Source organism: Pseudorca crassidens, chromosome 1 (assembly GCF_039906515.1).
Source record: "Pseudorca crassidens isolate mPseCra1 chromosome 1, mPseCra1.hap1, whole genome shotgun sequence".
Classification (NCBI taxonomy): domain Eukaryota; kingdom Metazoa; phylum Chordata; class Mammalia; order Artiodactyla; family Delphinidae; genus Pseudorca; species Pseudorca crassidens.
Genome location: NC_090296.1, coordinates 110,294,630 through 110,314,719, shown reverse-complemented (window position 1 = coordinate 110,314,719; position 20,090 = coordinate 110,294,630). Strand labels below are relative to the sequence as shown.

The 20,090-nt window shown below is 46.0% G+C and overlaps 1 long non-coding RNA gene across 1 annotated transcript; it reads left to right on the top strand.

Annotated features, from left to right (window-relative positions):
* The first annotated feature begins 11,579 nt into the window (after positions 1-11,579).
* Positions 11,580-18,013, top strand: LOC137231659 (uncharacterized). Its single transcript, XR_010946712.1, has 3 exons — positions 11,580-11,969; positions 16,040-16,098; positions 16,413-18,013. It is a non-coding gene; the product is annotated as an uncharacterized lncRNA (long non-coding RNA).
* The last annotated feature ends 2,077 nt before the right edge of the window (positions 18,014-20,090 follow it).

The following is a 20,090-nucleotide window of genomic DNA, read 5'->3' as shown; positions in this document are numbered from 1 at the left end:
TATAAAACAGAAGTTAAGCAACATAGAGGACAGACTGAGAATATCCAACGTATTTCTAATCTAAGTCCTAGAAGGAGAGAATAGAGAAATGGTTGATATATTCCAGAAGAGTTTAAGAAAGATTTGATTTGACAAACGCAGGAAAAAAGGTGAGCCCAGAGCAGGATAAATAAAAATAAATCCAAACCTAACACACATTGGATTGAGACTATACCAGTGCAAATACAAAGAGAAAAATTGAAAACCAGATAAAAACATATGACTGACAAAGGATCAATGATTAGCAGAATTCTCAACAATAGGGCCCTGGAGGCAGTGGCATATCTACAAATTGTTGAGAGAAAACCAACTGTGCGCCTACTTGTCTTTAATCAGCTAAATTATCATTCAAGAATGAGGGTTAAATAACTCCATTTTCAGGAAAAAAAAAAGTTTTCCACTTTCAGATCCTTTTTTTAAAAATTACTAAAAGATGACCTTCAAGAAACAGGAAGTTGAACCCAAAGAGTGATATCTGCCATGATTTGTTCTTCACAAGTAAAAGAGAGATCGTTAGCAAAACGGCAAAATGTCAGTATCTGTTCAATCCAGGTGATAAGGACATGAATGTTCATAAGATTATTTTTCACACTTTATGTACACAAAACATGTCACATTTAAAACAAAGGAAGGGAGGGAGTGAGGGAGGGACGAAGAAAAGAGAGAGGGAGAGAAGAAAAGCATGGCCTGATGGCCAGGATAATATTTGGACTGAAGAACTGTTAGCAGAGCCGGGGAAGTTGGACGCCCTCATCCTTGGATGAAGGGAGCCCAGAATGTGGAAGGGCTTTCTCTCCGCAGAGCTCCACGCACTCTCTAAAGAAAGGACTGACCTGCAAGGGGGTGGCTCCTGGTGAGAGGGGAGGCTGGGAGGGAGACAGCGAATGTTGAAGTGACTCTGGGTCTTGGCAAATGTCAAGGAGGGAAAGCAGGGGAGAGGGGGAGGACCAAATACACAATGGATCTCCGCTGGGGATGTCTGCTGAAACAAAGCAAGATGGAACCATGCATGGAGCTGCTCTCCCTCCCTCCATGCAGACAACGCAAAGCAAAGAAAAAGGAACAGACCTGCAAGGGGAGGACAGGGATGGAGATGTGACAGATTTGACCGTAACGGGTTTAGCAGACTGGATAGAGCTGACACTTAGATGGTTCTGTGGGGATTGGGAGGATACCAAAGAGTCGTGAGCGGCTGAGTACACTGAGAAGCATTTGGGAAGCCTTATAGCATAAAGAGGGCTGTATTTTGGTTGGAGGTGAACAGAGGGGGATGCGCTGAAAGTCTTGAAAAGAGTAATTAGGTCCCCATCTCTCTAGCCTCTCACAGCCAGCTAATCTCCCTTCTCTGGATTTCGAAGGAGACAGGTGTGCAGAGGTGTGATGGATGGGGCAGTTAGTGCCCCAGAGAGATCGACCTCAGTTTGAGGTGCTACACTGAAGATGGAGAGCACCTCAGGAAGAATGAACATGTTTAGGAAGCAGACCCCCGCCTGCTTCCCCTTCTTTCCTCACGCTCCCCAGACACTGGCCGTCAGGACGGATATTCTTCTCCTCTGGAGAAACTGATTTTCCCAAGAGATTTCTGACATTTGAGGGTCTCCCAGCCAAAGGGGCTGGGTCTGATTCTGACCCGGGGATGGCAGCTGCAACAAAGGGGACCCATGAACTTGGGAGACGAGGCCCCCTCGTTTTACAGAGCGAGGAACTCGGTCCCAGGGAAGGCGGGCCTGCCCACGAGAACAAGGAAAAGAAGTCAGACATCTGCTACTACACATAGTGCAGGTACTTGTTTCCTGGAAGAGAGAAGTGCTGTAAAATGGAACGAAAAAACAGACAGTGCAGAAGGCGATATTTAAAGAAAGTCAATTCTTTTGCTTTCAGGTACAAATGGTTCAGTCACTTAAACTAGGCTATCAAAGTATGGTCTGGCCAGGGCTCTGGGGGACCTGCTTTAATGAATCAGATAAAGTTGATTCATATCTCATATAGCGAGTGATTGTCAATTGCTGCTTCTAAGGTAATTGAGAATGCTTGAAAGGTAAGTTAAGTGATAGTTTACACTCTTAATTAGCTCTACCTAACTTTTTAATTTCACTGATAGAGCAGAGGCTGGCTTGAATCACTTTGGCAATCCACACTAAGGAGGTTTTCTGCGTGAGAAAATATTTCTGGATCTACTATGCCTGACAGGAACCTAGTTCGAATTCAGAAAGCTTCTGACCTTCTGCGGGCCCTCGTTAGCATTTACATTGGCAGCCCAGCCCCCAGGTGTATCTCAATTTAGCCACCGATTAATCATTTCCATTGGAAATCTCCCCCTTCTAAAGCAGAACGCACATATTTGAAACAGACATGTCTCTGGGCTGAGCTGATGAATTAATAAGAAACCAGGCCTTTGGCCAGTTAGCTTGTTGCTTCTAGAAACGTTTGTTTTTGATTCAACCTCTTTGTCAAAACAGCGATAAACACGGATAATGTGGCCCCCTGTAGAAAGATAATCTTTCCCTCATTTGCTCTTTGAGGAAGCTTGCCATGTCTTTTACTCTTCCTGGGACAGAATATGTGGAGTGCCTTTGCGTAAAGAAATGCTGCACGTCTCCTTCCAGGATGGTTCTTGTCTTTGTGGGGCTGATCATCCAAACGGGAGACCCAATCCAACACAGACCGTAGTGGAGGGTATGATTAGGGGCAGCTCCGACGACTCTGTTACCTGCATTTGATTGCACCTTTTGATTTTCACTTGTTCCCTCAAATTCCCTTTTGTAATCTGCCCCCTTTTCCAGTTACCAGGCGCCGAGCGGAGGAGACTCTGCACTCACCTACCTCGGCATGAAGCGAGGCCCATCACGCTGCTTGTTGTGTTGGCCTGGACTACCCCACTCAGAGAATGTGGCAGCTGGTTAGCCATTGTGGAAGAGAAGAGCTCTTGGGATTTATCTTGAAGATGCTGCTTTGCTGGGATGTGGGCATGCCCTGAGGCCCCAGCTGCACAGGCATAAGAAAGGAGCACCGGGGCTTCCCCGGTGGCGCAGTGGTTGAGAGTCCGCCTGCCGATGCAGGGGACACGGGTTCGTGCCCCGTTCCTGGAAGATCCCACATGCCGCGGAGCGGCTGGGCCCGTGAGCCATGGCCGCTGAGCCTGCGCGTCTGGAGCCTCTGCTCCGCAACAGGAGAGGCTACAACAGTGAGAGGCCCGTGTACCGCAAAAAAAAAAAAAAAAAAAGGAGCACCGGTTTGCAATGGGAAGGCCTGGGTAGGGGTCTCAGGGCTGCCCTCACCTCTCTGAGCCTGTCTACCTGATGGGCACCTAACAGATTGGTTCTGAAAGCCCCGCCAACCCTTTAGTGCAGTGAGTGGTTTGACCCAAGAGTGAAAAGCCCTGGTTGCAGTGAGCTTGGAGTTCTTCTAAAGAATGGCAGGTACGTTTGTCCTTGGTGACATTTAGAGACTTTGCTAGGGATCAAAACTGCAACCCAGAAGTTGTTAGTACAGGTCAATTAAAGAAACAGTCAGTGAGCACCAACCATGTGTCAAACCCTGCACTGGCTGGGGACCCAGGAGTAACCAGTCTCTGCTTATCTGGGCCATTTGGCCTAGGGAGGCACCAAGGTAAGGAAGAAACAATCAGGTCTAAGGAAACTTCCTCACTTTCACTGCTCTTGAAATTTTGAGATTAAAATTTCCCTATGTTAATTCTATTGCCATAAAGTAAACATATATTAATATGTGCATAATTATCATTAATCTAAACACACTTGAATTGTACGCTTCAGAATTAAATTAGGAAGCACAGTCTTACAAATGCAAAAAGAAAATGGATGGGCATGCTGACGGATTTAGTTACCTTTTATAAACGCTGAATTGGCTTCTTGAATTAAAATAATCATATGTGTCTCTTGAAGAGATATTTACACTAACAGTTTATAAATGCTAATGAAATTCCTCCTAGATCAAGCAGCCAAACCTTTAGACTGGAGGCATTTAATTTTAGGAAAGGTGAAGTTTAAGATTAATTAATCATTTTAAGTTATTTTTTTACATTATTTATAACGTTTTAGAAAATGTTCCAAAGAAAAGCCGAAGTCTTCTTTTTGCAAAGAGCATCTCTAAATGTGTTTTCAAATCTGTTACTCAAAAGCTGTGCTTTTGATAAATTTGGATGTTGTGTCCTCCTGGGAATATTCACCACTGTTTTGTGTACAGTTTGATTTTGGTCTTCAGAGTTCCAAGTCTATTTGTGTAATTTGGATTGGAGACACTATTTAGGACATTTCTAAAGACATCTTTGTATGAAAACTTTCTGCTGAATGTTACTACTACAGTCTTTTCCTTTTAAGCATTTACTTTATATTACTGCAACATTGGTGGTTATTTCTCCTTTTTCATTTCTTATTTTGTTTATTTGGGTCCTCTCTCTTTTCTTCTTGGTAAGCTTGGCCCAAGGTTTCTCAATTTTGTTTATCCTTTCAAAGAACCATCTCTTGGTTTTATTGATTGTTTCTATTGTTTTTTTAATCTCTATTTTGTTTTCTCTCTGATCTTTATTATTTCCTTCCTTCTGCTGACTTTACGTTTTGTTTGTTCTTCTTTTTCTAATTCTTTTAGGTGGTAGGTCAGGTTGTTTATTTGAGATTTTTCTTGTTCTTTGAGGAAAGCCTGCGTTGCTATGAACTTCCCTCTAAGAACTGTTTTGCTGTGTCCCATAGATTTTGTACGATTGTGTTTTCATTGTCATTTGTCTCAAGGTTTTTTTTTTGTGTGTGTGGTATGCAGGCCTCTCACTGTTGTGGCCTCTCCCGTTGCGGAGCACAGGCTCCGGACGCGCAGGCTCAGCAGCCATGGCTCACGGGCCCAGTCGCTCCGCAGTATGTGGGATCTTCCCGGCCCGGGGCACGAACCGGCGTCCCCTGCATCGGCAGGCGGACTCTCAACCACTGCACCACCAGGGAAGCCCTGTCTCAAGGTACTTTTTAATTTCCTCTTTGATTTCATTGTTGACCCATTAGCTTTTTAGTAGCATGTTGTTTAGTGTCATGTAATCATATTTTTCTCATTTCTTTTTCTGTGGTTGATTTCTAGTTTCATGCCATTGTGGTCAGATTAAGCATTTACTTTAATTTGACTTTTCTGATTTGAAATTCTGTTTGTCTTAAAAAATATTTTTTCTTCAGTCAGCATCCTCTGGTTTAGGGTACTTTGGAAGTAGGCTGTCCTTGCCAGCATTGATAGCATTTACACAGGAGGCAGTAAAGCAGAGTGGGGAGATCCTAGGCTTTTCCACAGATGGGTGTGGTGTGAATCCCTGAATGATCATATACTGGCTCTGTTTAGTGTCCTTAACAATAAAATGGAGATAATAATACCTGCTTCATGGGGGTGTTGGGAAGATTAAACAAGATTGTGTATGCAGTGTGTTTGGCAAGGTGCTCAATGCTCAGAGGAACCAAGTACAAGATGTCTAATAATTAAATCCTAGTGGTCTTTGGTCTTATAATTTGACCCAATATTCCTATTAAATATCCATATTCAAATACTGTTATTACATTTAGGTTGTATCAGTATCAAAAACCATGCAAAAATATAAACAAAGATTAATAACCCTTATATACTGCTTAAATAATTCCATTTTGATGACAATTTTTAAACTTACATGAAAATGTAGGCCCACCTCCGTGCATGCCCACAAAATAGGAAGAGTGTGTCTGCTTGAAGCATTACTGGAATCTAGTTCACAGGAATGGGTGTGCGCTGCAGAGTGGATTTTATGCTTTAAAAGGACTAATAAAAAGACCAAAACGCTTTGCAAATGAAATGATCCGTTTTAAAAAGAACAGCCACTATTTGTCTCGGTTTTCAGACTTCCTATTTGAAACAGCTGTGTCTGGATTTGATGCCCAGACTTGAAAGTTCCCTGAACCAGGAGAACCATGTGAGAAACACATCACGGGAGCCAGGCTTCCCAAAACCCAACTTCATTGTTTTTCTTGGAGGTGGAGAGAGCTGCTGTTCAGAAAAATTTCCAAGGTTTCTGTGATTTGTTATGAATCGAAGGTCGTTCCCTGGACTGGATCGTAAGAGGCACCAGGGTCTACTCTCCGGTCAACGTGGAAGCGGATTTGTGCTGGCAATTATGTAGCAGAGGAAAGAAAATCTGGGAGAAAAACTCACTTGGCTTGCCGGGGTTAGGTTTCATTTTGCATCTGTCTTTCCCACATCTTCCACTAGAGGGCGCCCAGCTACCAGCTGTGCAAGTGCTCCAAGTAGGGGTCTTTTCCCATCCTGGTCCAAGGAGACAGCTGGGGCCAGCTACAGACTTGGGAGGATTCTGGGTCCAGCCTGGGGTTCAGGGCTCCCTCAAGAGGTCACCCTCCAACTCCCTGGGGAGGACGGGGACTGTGAGAGCCCTGCACTTCAGGACTGGGATCCCAGAAACCCCAGTGAGGGTTTCCCATTTTCGATCGTCTTTCTTTGTTTCAAAGGGGCACTGCAGGGATGACTTATGACAGATCCCATGGCTTTGGGGACTGTATTTCCTGAACCCCAATTGCCAGACCCCTGCAAACACAGATGTCCTTATGGGAGCAATAGACTGGAATATTTGAAACCAGAACTCAGGAAAATCCAGAATAGATGTTTTCCCTGATCAGCGCAAGCTCTCTGTCACAGAGCCCCTGGGTCTCCCTGCCCCCTGCCAGTGTTGCTTCCGCATTGGCATTTTATGGGTGAGCGTGATCACTCTTGACTTAGAATTCTAATTAACAGGTCACTGGTTCATAGGTGGGCTCCCTCTCAGTATGCTCTGTAAGCAGGAGGACGTGATGAAGGTCTCCCCCATTCTTTGTTTCTCCTGGCTCTGTGTTGGAGGACCTAATTTTGAGCCACCTACCCCTGTATGAATTACTTCTGCCACCTTGAAACATTTGATGAGAATGACCAGGAGCCTAGTTTCCACTGCACTTTGTGCCTTACTGCATACTTTTGCACACATGTCATTTGATACAACCATCAGGCATGACTTTTACCCCTCCCACTTCACAGATGAGAAAAACAAGGCTCAGAGCAAGTTAGTGCTGACATTCCGACTTGAACTCACATAATCTGATTCGAAAGGGATTGCTCATGTTTGGGTTTGACTTCAGAGAAAACCTCTGACTCCCTGACCTTCACATGTGTGTGTGTTAGCAGGAGATTGTGACATTTCCTCCAGATACTCTTCAGAAAATGTCAGTGATGTCTTTTTCCTGGAAAGGTTGAAGGGCATCCTTCCTTGAGGCAGGAGGATTAACTGGACAAAACCCTGGAGGTGGCTTCTAACCATACTGTTCTGTAGAACAAAGCACTCAGAAATAGACGAATCTGTCCCTTTTAACGCAGGAACATTTATGGGTAATTGTACGAAAACAGGCAATTTCCAGTCCAATTAATAACTACCGTGGAGCCTTTTAGGAGGTGCTCATCTCTATGATAGATTAAAAAATTGTTTTCGGCTTTGCGACTTCATTGTTCTGGAGCCGGCTTCTGACCCGTGTGGAAGGTGCAGTTCTCCCAGTGGCCACAGGGTGGCGGATTGACTTAAGCTTCTTACTCGCCTTTCAGTGTCAGGACAGGAAGCTGGGCTCGAGTCAAAGGGAGCAAAGTGGAGCAACTAGGAGTTTGTTCAGAGTGACATGGACTTCACGTTTATAAACCTCTTAAAAAGGGAGCAGAAAGATCTCTGTTTCCAGAACATCAGTGTTGGAAGGGAGCGAGGAGACGGGGTGCTCGATTCCGAAGCAGTGGAAGAGGCCCTTGGAAGGAGCTCTGAATGGCCAAGTCAGACCCACCCGATGGCCCTTGACCTGGAGGATGCTGAGCGACCTCTGTCCTGGAGAATTCCAAAGCTGCCACCTCCCCCTCTGTCTGAACTTTCTTTCCTGGGACTCTGCTTTTATAGATTGCTTTTCCCCATTTAAAAACTCATTATTTATGAAAGGTTTAAGTGTGTATAAAGTGAGGGGGGAGGATAATGCAGAGTCCAATGGGACAACAATCCATTTTTGAACCCCACATTTGGACATATGTTTCTGATATGCATGGCTGTATTTAAGGGAATAGTGAGAGAATATTTAAATGTGGGACTAATTTGGACTCCCTGGGACATGCAGGCACTGCACGCGCACACACACACACACACACACACACACACACACACACACACACACACACCCCACGATGGGAGCATAGAGGACCCTCTACCTGAAGGGGCCTGCTGTGAGCATCACAGTGCAGGTGTGAGCCACAGTCCCCGGATGCTATGGGCCTCACTGGGCTCCCACAGGTAGATAGAGAGGGCAGGAGCCCGGCAGGTCCCACGGAGGCCGGCGAAGAAGCCCTGGACTTTTACCTCCTGCAGTTCTGCCAAGCCCTGGATGCCACTGTATAAAGACAGCAGAGGTTTAGTGCCATGAGCTCTGGTCCTCTTAGCAAGATTATCAGAGGCGATGTTGAATTTCACCGTGAGAACATTTTTCAAGCCCAACTTGAAGGATGGAGGAGTCTCTAACATTTTTTGTAGAAGTGATTAATATTCATCTTCTCGTATTTGAGATCATAGACTTGTGTGTGTGACTGTGTTTGTGTATGAGACACACACACGTATATAACACACACACAGAGCACAGAATGGGGGAGGTGTTGCTGCTAAAGCTTCAGAACAGAGGCTGCATATATTTAGCTTCTTTCCTCCTCCAGTGTTTGCTTTTGTGTCCATGTTTATGTCATTCATTTACTAATCTTTTGTAGATGTTCAAAGAACACCTACTGTATGCCAGGCAAATTAAAACGAATCAGAGTCATGCTTATTTTTAGAAAAAGACAGACCCCTGGGAATCTGTCCTTTGTTTGGCAGAAAAGCAGGGCCATGCCGTGTGGCTGAGCATGTGAGCTGGGGCTGGGCTGCCTGGCTGTGAATCCCGGCCCAGGCTCTTCCTATCTGTGTCTTTCCCTTGGTTCTCTCATCCCAATACGTGGATAAGAGCAGTCCCCACATCAATAAATTGTCAGGACAAATGAACGAGGATAAAGGGCTTTTCGTCGTGTACGTAGAAAGAACTCAATGAATACATAGCTTTACTAGTCTTCCCTTCTCTTTGTCGTCTCAAGTCTCCCAGGATCCTCTTTGACAGGCATCCTCATGTTCTTATGGACCAGCTAAGGTGGGGACCAGAGATGAACTGGACAGTGTCTCCTGGGAGTGCTGAGGTGACATGTCATCGTGGCCACCAGGGAGGGGTAGGTGGTGAAAGAGTGAGCTCAGAGATGATGCCGTCCCTCTGGCCAACTGGGCAAGGAGTGAGGGTGAGGGACACGGGCTGTGGCCCCGGCCTGTGACTGGGTGGCCTGGCTGGGAGCCTGGCCACCCAATGAGACGTTGCTTCTGTGTCAGAAACTGCAGTCCCTTAAGGAGAGTGTGACCTTCAGAAACACAGAAGGACCCTTCTCCTGCCAACAGGATTATAGGGCGTCAGGGGATGCCCTTGAGAGCTGGTCTGAGCTCCCATTTCTGGGAGAGCCCCAGGTCGGGGAGCCCCATGTGGCCTTTCAGGGCCTGGTAATCAGGACACAGGTCCATGCCCACGGGGGCAAAGGCGCCCCTGATAGGGCGCTGTGTGCACATCTGAGCTAGGGTTTCCTGGGGCCACACCTGCCCCAGGTGTTGAAGATGTGTGGGGAGGAGCCGTGTCCCGAGTTCCCTGGGTTGAGAATGAGGGACCCCAAGCTCTGGGCAGAGGGTGGGACAGCTCCCATCAGGGCGGCTCCAACGGGCTGTGAGCTGAGGTCCACTGAGACTTCCTGCTGCTCTAAGCCCAGGCCCGCGGTGGCTGATGGACAGTAGTTGACCCATCCACTGGGTAGGGGGTGCCAGGCACCAGGGGGGCACCCTGGAAGTGTCTGCTGGAGAGAGGTGGGGAGGGGGTATGGGGAGTGAGGCCCAGAGGACAGGGAGACCCTGCAGGAGGACCAGTACCAGGGACCCCAGGCCTGAGTTCCTGGTTACTCTTTGTCGGCCAGGCGGCCTTCAGCAGATTGTCTCACCCTTCAGGGCCTCAGTTTCCAAATCTGTAAAACAGGGAGAAAAACTGTCCTGCAGCCTCCCTCACTGGGCCTGGTCAGTGTCAGTGAGTCCAGCTGGTATGTCCAGGCTGCCGTGATCCTTGAAGAGTGGTTTCTCCCGTGGGGCTGGCTCGTTGGCAGGGTCCAGCCAGGCCTTCCCGCTATGTCCTCTGTCTGCCTCCGACTCTTGGTCTGCCCGAGTGAGAACACCTGGCCGTGTCCCCAGGTTGTCCTCATCACACAGCCAAGGCGTGACTTTCAGCAGTCAAGTCCGGGTGAGTTTTGAACTTGCCTGACTCTGATCTCAGCAAACTTCTCAGGCTATCTCCCCTCCCTCCCCCGCCGCCCCTCGCCATGTCCTGCTGCCTCACATGGGGGTCCTTCTGGGGCCTCGCCTTCCCTGACACCCTTCCCTTCAGCCAAACTCGCAGACTCTTCGGGTTTCCCGTGCTGGCCGTCTCGCTGACTGGGAGGCGTTGGCATCCTGGGTAGAAGCCCCTGAGCCTGGGGCCTCTCTCACCCACAACCAGCCCAAAGCTCGTTTTCTACAGAGCCCGAAGCTTAAGGTCTGCAGAAAGGGAGATATGCGGGGCTTGTGGCAAGGGCCACGGGGGCCAGAAATTCCTGACCCCTTGGACTCTTCTGAGGGCTCTTCCCTGGCCTTGGCCATGCTGCCCAAGGTTCCATCAGTCACCTCCATCCGCACCCCTCTCCCCAGATTCCTTCCCCGATCCCCACGTCCTACAGGTCCTGCTGACACAGGCAGATGCCAGGTCCTGGGTGGGTTTAGGGGATGCAACTGTGACTGAGATGTGTCACCATCTACAAGGTGCTCATTGGCTGGTTGGTGGGGCAGAGACTGCTGTACATCTGGCCTTCTTCTCGCATCTATGAAATGGACTTCTCTGGGTTCCTCAGCTGAGCAACACCAACCATTCTCGTGTTCCTCAGATCTGCCGATGCCAAACCACTGTTCATCTCCACTGATGAGTATTTACTTAGCTCTTCCTATGTTCCCTGTGCTGGGCTGGGTGCTGGGGGAATTCGCAGGGAGCAAGGCCATTTCCTCATGGAGCTTCTAGTCTAAAGGAGGCCAGAGGAAACCTAAAATGGTTTTATAATGATTATATTCATTAGCGTGGTGACAGTTCCATAACTGTTATCTTGGCTTCTGTCCTGTGGCCCCATGGCTTCTTGGGAAGGTCTGGGTTTGTCCTGTGTGGATGAACCCCATTTGCTTATTTGGATGTTCTCATGCAGCCCCTCTCCCCTGGGGTTCCTCACGGGAAGCACAGAACACAGAAAATGATCTGAGTGACAGTTTTCTCAACTCTGCCCAGGATGGTTCATAACTAGGACCATTCCGGGTGCAGAGGCAAGAAGTGAGTTCACTACATGCAGCCAATGCCTTAAGGCACTGGGCTTTTTTTGTTTTTGTTTTGCTCCTTTGTGACATATTCTAAACTCTGAACATTGGTTTCCCTTACTTCCTGCCTCTTCTGAACCTTTTATTTTTTAATCTCCCTGCTTGATTATTTCTGCTATCATTTATTCTCCTGAGCAAGGAGGGAGAAACAGAAACACAGGGCACAGGTGGGTGCTTTCATTACTCATCCACGGTGATAGGTGACAGTTCTGCTTGGTTTGAAAGTCTGCTCATGGAGGGGGTGGGATCGAAGATAAAACACATGTTGTCATCTGTAACTCAACCAGGATTTTTTTTCAGGTTAACCATTACCAAGAACATAAAATTCAGTGAATCTCTGTACTCATGCCCCTCCCCCGACAATGGCTGACTTCATAACAGAACACAGTTCTCTGTCCCATCTCTCTTAAAGGTAACTTTTCCATCCTTCCTTTAAAGTGTTTTAATTTTAGCTTCTTTGATAGATAATACAGGCATATAACCCAAACCTCAACAAGATGCAAAAGGGCATGGTGGGAAGAGGGTCTTCTGCCATCCTTGAAGCCGAATCTGGCCTCTGTACCCCAACACTGAATTAAATCTCAGAGTTTTGGGTGAAGTAGAAAAAATAGCTTTATTGCTTTGCCAGGCAAAGGGGGCCACAGTGGGCTAATGCCCTCAAAACTGCCCCCACCTGGAGGGAGTAGTGAGAAGTGTTATAGTTTTGGTTCAAAGAGGGCGTGATCAGCTTGTGGACATTCTTCTGATGGGTTCGTGGTGAGGTAGGTAGGAGTCAGCATCATCAACCTTCAGGTCTAACTAGACTGGGGTCTACGGGCTTGTGGGCAGCACACCATCGTTAATCGTTAACTTCTCCCACCTGGAGGGGGTTTCAGTGTCTTCAAAACAGCTCAGAGGTATTGTTGTGTGTATCCCTTTTTGGGGAACCAGGACCCTGCCCCAAGGCTGCACTGTTGTTTCTCTTGACTGTTGCTTTCTCCCTGGTGGCTGCATCCCCTCCCTTCCCTAATTAACAACTGCTTGAACTGCCCATTGGAACTCAGGGAAGGTCATGGAGGCTGAATGAAGGCTGTTTCCTGTAATCAAAGAAATGGGGGACACAGAAAGGCTTTGTGCCCAGGAGCCCCACAGGGTCCTGCTCGGTATCATCCTGGCTTCCCAAGCCATCTTGCTCCCTTCTCCCCCCAAATCACCACCAACAGCTTCTTCCAAAGTCTTTCTTGATTCGGTTCTCCAGGCAACCATGAGTGATGGATTGGAATTGATAGGTGAGATGAAATGAACTGGCTGCCCTGGGTGGTGGGGAAGCCAGGGCCAAAAGGCAGCTGGGCAGATGAAGGCGTTCTGGCTGATGGTGGTGGGGTTCGCAGAATGACAGCAGGAATAAGAGGCTCCGGTGGTGGGTAGCAGCCCTTGGGGCCATTGCTGCACTTCTTTCTCCTTCCTCCCTGGGTGCCTGCCCACTTCTGCAGGGGCTGGACCCTGTCTAGTGTGGGCCAAGGCTGTGGTCTGTAATCACTGTAGCCTGGGAGCTCTCTGCCCCTGGGTGGCGTGCTGGGAGGACACGGAGATAAGCAGGATTTCCTTCCAAAAACGCTGGACCGAGCTCTGGTGCTGAGAGGGGGCTCTGCAGGTGGAAGGCAATGATTTGTTATTGTTATTGTTTAACATTCATCAAGTGCCTGTAATGTGTTGGACAACATTGAAAAAGATTTGTGGCTGGTCGAATTAAACTGAGCTCAGAACTGGCCTGGTGCCTCTAGGTTTCTGGCAGAGGCCAAGTTCTGGTTTCTTGTTTCTGTCCATAAGAATGACCTCACAAACCAGAAACGAGAAGCCCCCACCAATGCAGCCCTGCTGATAATTCTCCTTAGAAAAGACATTGGTTCTCATCATTTTCTCTACCTCAGGGATAACTGTTACCCTCCAGAATGAGAGGACAAGAGAGGCAAGGTCACCCAAAAAGGTGACAAAGCAAATCAGTGCAAATGACATCCGTGAGCCAAACCTATGACATCAGCAAAGCTGGACTTCGGTCCTTCCTTTGCCCTTTCCCCGGTTGGGATGCTCCCTCCCTGAGACACACAGGCTTCTCATTCTCCCTCCCTTTTCAAGACTACCTGCCAGGAAAGGGTTCCACACTCATTCATAGTAGAGTGGAGGACTGAGAGCTAACATCGTAGTGCTGATCGTGTGCCAGGCACTGTGCTAGGCATTTTTACCTCCATTATTTTCTTTAATACTCCCGACCACCCTTCTATTTGAAAAATAGAGAAAAACACCAAAAATTAAAATGTCCTACGATCCCCTGCTATTCTGGGGTAGTGGGCATGATTCTGTGAATTTAGATAGGAGAGCCCCCTGCCTTCACCTGGGCCATCCTGTCTCATGGTCCAAAGGGATCTCAGGCAGCAGTCTGGACTCGTCCTTCCTGACTTCCAGGTGACGCAGATGTATTTATGTCGGTAACAGACATGTCTTTGCAAACGCATTTGGTCTGCAACTGTTTTTGTCTTGTTTTGTTTTCTTTTTAGCATATATAGACATCCTTCTTTCCAGATCGTTGAATATTGATCTTCTTGATTCTTTTAACTTCTGTTTAGCATTCCAGTGTGTGAATGCAACATAATTTTTCTACCTCTCCGTTATTAATTTGCTTGTTTCAGGTATTATTATTATCATTTTGCTATTACAATGCCTCATTAAACATTTTTTACATATTTTTACATATGTAAAAAATCTTTACATATCTTTCTGTTGCGTACATTCTTATAAGTGGGTGTGTCTGGACCAGAATTCATCTCCATTTTGATTTTCATAAATACTGCAGAATTAGCACCCAAAAGGATGGCACAAATTTCTATTTGCAATTCTATTTCTCCATGACTGTGACATTATTGGATGTTATCATTTTCAAAAAGAAGATCTGCTGGACTTATGAGTGAAAAGTGGTATTTTGTTAAATATACGTTTCACTGATCATCTTTTTAAAAATTGAAATATAGTTGATTTACAATATTGTGTTAGTTTCAGGTGTACAGCAAAGTGATTCATATATATATTCTTTCAGACTGTTTTCCATTATAGGTTATTACAAGATATTGAATATAGTTCCCTGTGCTATATAGTCTTTGTTGCTTGTCTGTTTTATGTGTAGTAGTTTGTATCTGTTAATCCCAAACTCCTAATTTATCCCTCCTCCCCCTCCCTCCTTGGTAACCATAAGTTTGTTTTCTATGTCTGTGAGTCTGTTTCTGTTTTGTATATAGATTCATTCGTATTATTTTTTAGATTAACAGATAAGTGACATCATAAAATATTTGTCTTTCTCTGACTTCACTTAGTATGATAATCTCTAGGTCCATCCATGTTGCTACAAATGGCAATATTTTATTTTTTTTATGATTGAGTAATATGATATATGATATAATATGATAGTAATATAATATGATATATATATCTCACACATTCTTAAGACAAACATCCATTGATGGCCACTTGGGTTGCTTCCATGTCTTGGCTATTGTAAATAGTGCTGCTATGAACATTGGGGTGCATATATCTTTTTTTTTTCTTCTTGCGGTACGCGGGCCTCTCACTGTTGTGGCTTCTCCTGTTGCGGAGCACAGGCTCCGGACGTGCAGGCCCAGCGGCCATGGCTCACGGGCCCAGCCGCTCCACAGCATGTGGGATCTTCCCGGACCGGGGCATGAACCCATGTCCCCTGCATCGGGAGGCGGACTCTCAACCACTGCACCACCAGGGAAGCCCTGCATATATCTTTTTGAATTAGAGTTTTCATCTTTTCCAGATATATACCCAATAATGGGATTGCTGGATCATGTGGCAGCTCTATTTTTAGTTTTTTAAGGAACCTCCGTATTATTTTTGGTTACCTTTTTGACATGAATTAGAGAATCTGCTCATTTGTCTATTGGCCATTTAAATTTCCTCTTCTGTTCATATCCTCTACCTAGTTTTTCCATAAATTACTTTTATTATATATTTATTACAGATCTTTTTGTATAAGACATAGAAGCACTTGGAGCATTATAATCTATTTTACTATATTTTTTACTTTTCAGATAAGGTTTTCATTTTGATTCAGTAAACTCTGTTAATTCATTCCAGTTTTCTCTGTTCCTGAGTTTTTATACAATGTACCACCCTTGCTGAATTCTTTGCCCATATTCTTACATTTAAATTAATGCTACAGGAAGCTAGGAAGAATCTGTAGGACCTCAGAGATACCAGTAAATAGAGATTGAGTGACAAAGTGAAAAAGAATGCAACAAAGGAGAAACAAATTTCACAGGTGTTGCCAATGGAAGTCTGGCCAGATTTTGTTAGTGGGGAACTTAATGCAAAAAGCCCTCCAGTATTTTCTTACCTTCTCTGTTCATCTTTGGGTTTGAAAAGACTGATTTTGGAAAGTGTGGCTCGACTGTTCTAACTGTGAACACCCTGTCTGCCCTCCTCTAGGCTATGCCACTGTTGTCAAGTCCCGGTGAGAAAAACCCATAAAAAATGGGTGGCAGAAGGTGAGTTTCTAGTCACTGAAGGTGCTCAAACCTCTTGAAGGGGTTTTGATAGAGGAGATGGAGTCCCAGGGTCTGATGACTGTAAGCCCCCTTCTAACCCTGGCGTCCTCTGATTCTGGGACTCAGCAGTCGAATATATTAATGGGAAAGACATCATAAAATATGTTTAACAGTAATAGAACCAGAATCATAGAAGGGGAGTGGGAATCTAGCAAATTTTCACTGGACTGCAAACCCCAACCTGAAGGGAGGGCACTGGTGGAGAGAGCAACAGGAGTCCTATTTTCGGAGCCTATGGATAATACTTTTTAAAGGCCTAACACAAAGCTGGCATGGAGGCAAGATCCAGGAGTGAAGGAAGACTTCAACCATCTGGGCATCAGCCGGAGTCTCAGGCAGCTAAAAACAGATAACGTCTTGTCTCGTCTTGCTGACAATTTCATCTCCCAAGGGAGAGAAAGCAAAGAGGAAAACTGGTAATTGGGACCAGAAGGAGTCTATTTGGGGTGGGAGAAAACAAGAACCCAAAGGACTGTGGCCCCAGCCTTGGCATCCACCTAGGAGGGAAGAGAAGCTGAGAATGAATGGAGTTGGGTATGTCATGCACATGTGAGCAGGACCCAGTGCAAAGGGGTCGGAGAGAAGAGGGGTGATTCCCCCCAAAGTGTTAAAAGATGATCCTGGTTAACAAGGGCAGGAGCCTCTACGTGGCCATTCTGCTTGTGCAGTTGTAAGCGACCCAGAAAAAAAGAGGTGGAGAAGGCTCGCAAAGAAACTAGTACAGCTACACGGAAGAGGGGGGGGAGGAGTGTCTTGGAGTTCTCCAAATAGGACAGACGTGTGTGCACGCAAACTCTCTCACCTACCTCCATACATACACACACGTAATTCTCTTAAGGAATTGCCTCACGTGATTGCGGAGCGGGAAAGTCCAAAATCCATAGGTCAAGCCGGCAGATTGGAAGTTCAGGTGAGAGTTGATTCTGCAGTCTTGAGTCCAGATTCTGCAGGGCCGCAGGTTAGAAACTCAGGCAAGGTTCCTACGTTGCAGTCTGGAGGAGAATTCCCTTCTGCTTTGGGGAACCTCAGTCTTTGCCCTTAAAGCCTTCAACCGACTGGATGAGGCCCACATACATTATGGAGGGGAATCTCCTTTTCTCAAAGTGTACTGATTTAAATGTTAATCTCATCTAAAACTACTTTCCCGGTGACATCGAGACTGGTGTTTGACCAGACAATGGGGCACCATAGCTTAGCCCCGTTGACACATAAGTAACCGTAGCAAGGAGCATGTAGCCAAGGGCCAATTGAACAGCACTGCCCGGCCACAGGATGAATCCCAGGAAGGCTAAGTTGGAAATGGCTGAAGGACCATCTAGACGCCATGGTGGGGACACTGAGAATTAGTGGGCGGCCAGTGGAGGGGGCCCCGTGTATAGCAGGGTGCAGATTGCTTGTCTTCTGTCTTTGCTGAGAAGTATCTCTAACCTGGATAGGGAAAACTTAAGTGTATAAGAGAGATCTGACACCACATAAGATGATTGAAAGTTACTGATCTATTTCCGATGCACTGTTGAGTTGAGAACCCTCAGCTTCAGCTTGTGTGTAAGGATAACTGAAGATCTGGGAAACAGGACCTTTTTTGTTTGTTTGTTTGTTTAAGTTATGTTTCACTAATATTACACAGTCACGAATTTATCCTAAGGGAGTAATCATGGATATGTCCGAAGATTTTGCTGCAAAGCATTGTGTATAATAGTAAGACAGGCAGAGAACCTAAATATCTCAATAAAAGGATATTAAGTGAATAATTATGGGATATTGTCACAAGGGAATACTATACTATGCAACCATTAAAAATGATATGAAGATTTCTTAATGAACGGATGTTGTTTACAACATTTGGTCAAATAAAAAAGCAGGTTATTTAAAAAAAAAGAGAGAGAGATAGCTGAGACTGAAGATAAGAAGAGAGACCTGAGCACCTTGAAATCTACCAGCTTCTAGGCTGAGACCTGCTAAAACTCAGGGTGCTGGAATGTTCTGGAGATGTGTTTGATGAACTCCTGTTGAGAATTTAGAGAGATCACAGAAAGCCAGAGGGCATGAGAGGGATGCAGGCTAGCATTCGGCTTTTCATGCAGGGAACATACTGGATATGAACTGTTAGCCAAATTCTAAAATAAATTACAACCCAAATTGCTCAGAACCGAAATTCTGAGTGTTTAGAAATAAAGGTCGTGGAGGGTGGAGCCAGCCTGGGGTAATAGGTTTGAGATGTATCACCTCCTGTGCATAGGGACTCCTCACCACAGCCCTGGGCACGGGGCTGCCTTCATTTATTCCCCTTGGTATCCCTTCTGGGAGCTGAGCACAGTCAGAGGGCAAGGGCACAGTCAGAGCCCAGGATCCCACAGCTGGAAATACAGGATCCAGGACATGAGTGGAGCTTGTGTTCTTTCTCTTACTCTATAGCAGGGCTGGCAAACTCTGGCCATGGGCTGAATCCAGCCCCCTGGCTATTTCTGTATGTTCTGTGAGCTAAGAATGGATTTTTTAAATGGTTGGGAAAAAGAAATATTTTGCGACATGTGAAAATGATATGAAATTCAAATTTTGGTGCCCATAAATAAAGTTTTGTTGGAACACAGCCATGCCCTTTGTGTATACACTGTCTATGGCTGCTTTGGGGTGAGAAGAGTGGAGTTGAGTAGTCGTGACAGAGACCGCCTGACCTGCAAAGCCTAAAATATTTACTCTCTGGTCCTTTACAGAAAAAGTGTGCTGACACCCATTCTCCGTCTCTCGGTCACTCCTTCTAGGGCTCCTATGTTAACAGTTACTGTCCCACCGGAGAATATCTATGAAAACATGTCGGGGGACTTCCCTGGTGGTCCAGTGGTTAAGACTGCAAACTTCCACTGGAGGAGGCACGGGTTCGATCCCTGATCAGGAAACTAAGATCCTGCATGCTGAGAGGCATGGCCAAAATAAAATAAAATAAAATAAAGCATATGCATTGAAAAAAATGTCAGAACCTGGGAACAAAAATATAAAAAGCATTTTTGATATTAGAGTAGCTTGAGGGAGGTGACACCATGGAGCACAGGAAGACAAGACAGGTGGCATGAGGGAACATTCTGGGATTTATTCTAGTCTTTTAGACTATGGGCCTGGCTTTCAGTAAGGCCTTTGCAAAGTCTCTCATGATATCTTATGAATCTAATAGCGAAAATGTGGATTTGATGATAAAAATTAGATATATGTGTCCTGGCTGATCAACTGCTTTGGAAGGATTTGGTTAATGAGTTGCCATCATCCTAAGGTCTCTAGTACCGTGCCGTGGGGTCATGTCTTTGAGCCTAGCTAGCATTTACATCAAATTGGATAAAGACACAGAGAGCATGGCCGTCTAGTCCAAAGTAAAGTAAGACTGGGCCTGTTAGCAGTTCAAGTCAGAAGTCTGGGAGTTTCACACCAACAAGGAGGAGATTATAAACCACGAGTGTGATATCATGCAAGACTAAGAAGAGAAGTGTGTGCTCAGAGCATGAGACATCCCAGAACTTGCACTGCATTAGATAGATGTGCTGGGAGCTTCATGTCCCGTCCCAGCTCCACATTGTAGGAGAGAAATTTGCAAGTGAAATAACCGGGGAGAAGCTTGGCCAGGGTTATAGGTTATAGGTCTCGGAACAATATCACATGAGGAATAGGAGAAGGCATGAGGGCTGTTTGGCTTGAGGAAGAGAACTTAAATAGAGCATCATCTTAGTTGGGTTCTCCAGGAATAGACTGAGACAAGGATTGGGTGTACGTGCTTTATTTGGGAAGTACAGAAAACCCTGGAAGGGGAGTGGAGAAGGGAGACAGTGAAGGGAAGGCAACCAGTAATGGGTGTTATCCAGCCAGCTCCCACTGTGGGTATCTGGGGGCTTAATTCTGCAGAGAAACTGGGAAATGGCATAGAACATACATCTCAGTGATCCCAC